The sequence below is a fragment of the Nicotiana tomentosiformis genome, chromosome 1 (assembly GCF_000390325.3).
Source record: "Nicotiana tomentosiformis chromosome 1, ASM39032v3, whole genome shotgun sequence".
NCBI lineage: Eukaryota > Viridiplantae > Streptophyta > Magnoliopsida > Solanales > Solanaceae > Nicotiana > Nicotiana tomentosiformis.
The window spans coordinates 60102617-60108616 of NC_090812.1; positions in this window are offsets into that span (position 1 = coordinate 60102617).

The window sequence follows — 6000 nt, forward strand, 5'->3', positions numbered from 1 at the left end:
TCAAACTTTTAGCCCTTTTCACGTCTTTCCCTGTGAGTGTGAATCCCAAACCAAATGTACCAAAACTTTCACGTAGGCACAACGGGTGCACAATACCTTGCAGAGATGAACCCAGACCTTTGCCCGGTAGAAAACCATTCTTCAACATTTCATTTGCTACCATGACGGACGTGGATGGTATCTTCGGACCTGGAGTGCATTCCCCTTCGGGAAATTTCTCGACAGACACTGTTTCGAACATTTGGTAAACCCAAGGCCCTTTGTCATCTTCAACTTCAATAAATGGAACGATTGTGTCGTTGTAAGCAGATAAGTTCTCATCACCGTGCACAACTATTTCCTGCCTGTCCCATTCGAACTTTACCATTTGATGCAGAGAAGACGGGATTGCCTTGGCAGCATGGATCCAGGGCCTGCCCAATAACAAGTTATAAGAGACAGCCATATCTAGCACTTGGAACTCCATAGTGAACTCAACTGGCCCTATTGACAAATTGAGCATTATATCACCGACAGAATCTTTCCCTCCTCCATCGAAGCCTCGAACGCATACATTATTAATGTGGATCCTTTCAGTGCCAATCTTCAACTTTTGCAAAGTGGACAGAGGGCAAATATTCGCACTAGAACCGTTATCCACCAGTACCCTTGAGACAGCAGAATCCTCGCACTTCACTGTGAGATAAAGAGCTCGATTGTGTTCTGTACCCTCTATAGGGAGTTCATCATCCGAGAAAGTGATCATGTTTGCTTCGAAAATCTTGTTAGCAATCTTTTCCAAGTGGTTCACCGAGATCTTTTCAGGAACATGAGCCTCGTTCAAAATCTTTATCAGGGCTTTGCGGTGTTCATCGGAATGTATCAGCAACGACAGAAGAGAGATCTGAGCTGGTGTTTTCCTCAACTGTTCTACAATGGAATAGTCTTGCATTTTCATCTTTTTTAGGAATTCCTCAGCCTCTTCTTCGGTGACCGGCCTTTTTACTAGGATGTGGCCGTCCTTGGATGGCTTGGTTTTCCTCAGTTCTTCTGGGGTAAAACATCTCCCGGAATGAGTCAGCCCTCCGGTTCCATTGACTTCTTCCTCTACTTCTTTCCCTTTATACGTTACTATCACCTGTTTGTAATTCCACGGGACGGCCTTTGTGTCAACCATTGGCAACTGGGTCACTGGCTTAATAATAACGGGGGTAACACGAGCCCCTTCCACGATTATGACCGGCTTGCCCGGGACCCCTGGCACGATCACTTTTTGCCTTTCCTGGTTCGCTTCGACATCAACCGGAGGCCCTTTCACAACCAATATAGAAGGCTTCACATTGAGCGTGCTTGGCTTCTCCGACACCCCTTTAATCGTCAAGGATATTGCTTTTGCAGAATCTAGCGCTTTGATTGGATTATTCTCGCTAGCCCGGATCATCATGACAGACTTGGAAGAGTTTTTGGGCTCCCCATCCTTATGAACTATCTCGATCATGTGTGTCTCTGCATAGGCCGGCAAAGGATTTTGGTTGATGTTTGGCGCCTCCGGGCTCTGGACCACAATTTGATTTGTATCAATGAGCTCTTGGATCGCCCTCTTCAAATGCCAGCACTTCTCTATGTCGTGCCCCGGGGCATCGGAACAATATGCACATCTGAGGGAATAGTCAAGGTTCCTTGGAGGCGGATTTGGTATCTTGGGCTCAATCGGCCTCAAAACGTCCAACTGCTTCAACCTCTGAAACAAACTGGTATAGGACTCTCCAAGAGGGGTGAAGGTTTCTTTTCGTTGTTGCCTTTCTTTTTTGTAATCTGGCTTCGGTCGAAAACTTAGACCAGTAGGGTTTTGGTATGGTTGTGGAGGTGTATAAAGATTTTGTGGAGTTGGAGCACGCCATTGCGGGTAAGGAGGGGGTTGAGCATATGACTGTGCGTGGTGAACATGGTATTGGGGTAGCTCGACAGAATATCGAGGGTCTTGTGGCGGGAGATAGTGCTGAGATGGATTATATGGAACTTGGGTGTAGGCTTGAGGTTGGGGTCGAGTTTGGGTGTACTGGTGAGGCGGACCCCTTGGGCCACGCCATGATCCAGAGACAAACATAGCGACATCTTCTTTCTTCTTTTTGCCTAACAGGCTTCCGGTGCCACTTTGAATTGCCTGTGTGGTCGCTTTTATGGCAGAGTAACTCATGATCTTGCTTGACTTTAGTCCCTCTTCCACCATTCCTCCCATCTTTACCACATCGTTGAAGGACTTACCTATGGCTGAGATCAAATGGCCAAAGTAAGTGGGCTCTAGGGCTTGAAGAAAGTACTCGACCATCTCATCTTCCTCCATTGGAGGGTAGACTCGTGCAGCTTGTTCTCTCCATCTGAAACCATATTCCCTAAAGCTTTCATTGGGCCTCTTCTCTACCTTGGTCAAAGATAGGCGATCCGGGACAATGTCTATATTGTACTGAAAGTGCCGAGCAAAGGCCTGAGCCAAGTCATCCCATGTGTACCACCTGCTAGTGTCTTGGCGGGTGTACCATTCTAAAGCTGCCCCACTCAGACTCTGACTGAAATATGCCATTAATAATTCATCTTTCCCACCGGCGCCTCTCATATTGCTGCAGAAGCCTCTCAAATGGGCCACGGGATCTCCGTGTCCATCGTACGGGTCAAACTTGGGCATCTTGAACCCAGCGGGCAATTGAACATCCGGAAATAAGCATAAATCCTTGTAAGCCACACTTACTTGGCTTCCTATCCCTTGCATGTTCTTCAAAGATTGCTCTAGGCTCTTCACTTTCCTGAACATCTCGTCCTGCTCCACATTCCGGGATGGTTTCTCAGTTTCGACAAGAGGTTCAAAGCGAGGGGCACGGGAATAAGGATCCGCGACTTTGAAAGTTGGTTCCGAACCATAATATTGGGTATCTGGAGCTTGGAACGCGGGTTCACTAGAAGATCTGTGGAGGGTAGCTCGCGGAGGGGCTACGAAAATAGGAGCGGATGTCGGAGCAGGGTATGCAGTTGTTTTGGCTGGTGGAGCATGAAAGGTTTGGGACGAGGTGCCAGGGTAGTGGTGATAAGGGGTAAAGCCTGGTGCGTGCTGAGGGGAAAGGTCAATGGTAATGGGATCTTGGGCTTGTGATAGTGGTGGAATGAAAGCGGGATTTTCCGAGTAGTTAGCGGGGAATGAAGGTGGGGGATGCCCCCTGACCCAGGCTTGATACATTTCTGCCATTTGATGCTTCAACCTGTAGACCTCTTCTTTCAATTCAGACTCCGATTCTACAACCTCCCTTGGCGGGTCGACAACACCCGTGTCCAATTCTTTGCTAGTCATGACTGCCTTGCACTTTGATCTGGTGTTATAAGGGTGACTTGCTAGGATGCCAACAAACTAACCACCTAAAACAAAACCTGTCTCTGAGATCACGCAAAAACTTGGTCAGTTTTAAAAGCAATTTATAGATAGGTAATCGCACATTGGATATGCAATGCACCTGAGCAGTTAACGTTCCTAAATGCTTTGCGACGGTTCGTATATTTCATCCCGGCTTTTCCAAATTCTCCAAATCCTGACTTTTCCCTCTCTTATTCTTTCCTCTCTTTTTTTTAGTTTGGCCCCTCTTTTCTTTTAAGAATATGATCGAATCCTATGGGGATTGCCTACGTATCATGACGCCGCATGAATCAGATTATTACGTAGTTCAGAGCAATAGACGCGAAATAATTTATTTCATTAATAAAAGACAATCTTTTTGGATTTTCTATTACAAGGACTAAAGTAGAGATGACTGCAAAAAAGGAAAATCTACAGACTCGGCATAAAGTAATAGACAACTTTGACAAAGGCGAACAAGACTCAAAGAAAGTAAAACACAGACTACTAAAGGAAATCAAAAATACATAAGAGCATCCACTGGTACTCCGGAGGCTTGCGGGACATCAGCCGGTCTCCGCATAGGCCTGCAGGCAATATCTTCTTGGAGGCGGTCTAGGTCAACCATCACTTGTCGGACGAATGTCATTACAGAAGCAAAAAATATAGACTTGGTCATGTCTTCACATTCATGGCATTTCATTACAACATAATCAGCTATCTCTTTAATCCTCATTCTGATGACACCTTTTTCTTGCAGCAAACGTCCAATCTGCTGGGCCCGAGCCTCTAATACTTGTGTATCTGTGTTGCCTTGGTCTTGTAACTGCTTCAGGCTTTCTTGTAGTTGGTAAATCAGTGCATAGCAATGCTCTCTTTCTGTCCTGAAATCCTTTGTTTGCTTAATCATTTCATTTTCCAGAGCAACCAACTTTTCCTGCAAAATCGCTACTTCTTTGTCATATTTCTGCTTCAACTGGTGGGCTAATCTAGCGTGTTCTTCCGCACCTTTGGCCAGCTTTGCTTGAGCATTGAACAAATCCCCCTCGACCTTTGTCAAGTCAAAACCGTAATCATGCACTTTCCGCCTCAGGTTGGTTATAATTTTCTCATCTCTCTCACTTCTTGCTGGTGTCTCGGCGGCTATCTTCATTCTCTGAATTTGGGCTCGAAGGGCTTCATTTTCCTTGGCCAACCTCTTCTTTTCCCCTGTATCTTCAGCTGCCTGCAAACTACCATCAAATTTGATTTTTTCAATTTGCCCTTCGAGCTTGCTTATGGTAGTCCGGTACTCCCTTTCTTTGGCTAACCAAGCCCACTGCTCCTGCGATGCGTCAACAAATTCTTGGATATGAGGTCTTTTAGTTGGTCGTTCGGGTTCACCACTCATCGCGACTCTCTTTCCATACCAGGCAACATAACTAGGTAAGACCTCACCTTTAGACAAATCACGTACTCGGGTATTTGCCCCCAAATACTGGCATTCGCTCCAAATTTGACGAACCGCTTCTTCGGGAAATTGGGCATCAGGACGGATTTCGACCACATAAGTGCTAAGATCTTCATCTCTAGGAACTGTCTGGCATCTTCCAAGCTGTCTCAAAACCCGGTACGGAGCATAGGGTTGGATGCTTCGGAGACCCATTAGCAAGAAGTAGGGACCAGTGGCGGGCATATAAACAATCTCATCAATGGGAAGCCAACCCAATGTCCATTCTACCTGATCTGCGGTCGTAGATTGAAGGCGGGTAATCCAATCTTTGACCTCTTTCGGCATCTCGAATCCTGTTACTCGTGCACTAAACTCTTCAATACAGTTTTTTCCCGTAGACCCATAGTTCATGTATCGAGGACGATGACAGAGGTGTTCGATCATCCATACTTGCAACAACAGGTTGCATCCCTCGAAAAAACTGGCTCCGGCCTTACAGAACGTGAGGGCTCGGAATATATCTGATACGATCATGGGTGCGAGAGTACTCTTGGCCTGAGTAGTCAGAACGTGGACAACCCCGGCTATCCGCAAATCAATGTGCCCGTCCTCCCTTGGAAACACCAAAAGTCCTAAAAATACCACCATGAAGGCAAAAACATCTATGGGTCTCCCATTTTGATCGGTCTCCTTTACTGCAGAGTCCATTTTCAGGATCTTCGAATCCCCCTAGATGCCCGTATCGCTGATATAGAAAATGAAAGGTGGAAATTCCCCGTGCTAGACTTCCCGTCTTGATTTGTCTGCTTATCTTTAATAAGTCCAGAAACTTGTGGGGAGTAACAGTCCTTGGAGATACCAGGTACTTGTGTCTCAGTCCTTCCGTGCTCCCAGTATAACCCGCTATTTCTTCCAAAGTGGGCGTAAGCTCAAAATCTGAGAAGTGTAAAACATTATGAGCGGGGTCCCAGAATGCCACTAATGCCTCTATCAGGTCCCTTCTAGGTTGAATTTTCAATAGTCCAGTGAGCGCCCCTAGGTATTGGTTGACCATATCTCGTCCTTGTTTTCCCAAATCCTCCCACCACATGTGGAGTGCCAGTGGAATCTGATCCATAACCTTCACAGGTAAGTTCTGAACGGTGCTCATTCTGCACATTTTAAATTAGGGTGACTAGATTAAAATTTTGTACAAAACTGACCATGAAAA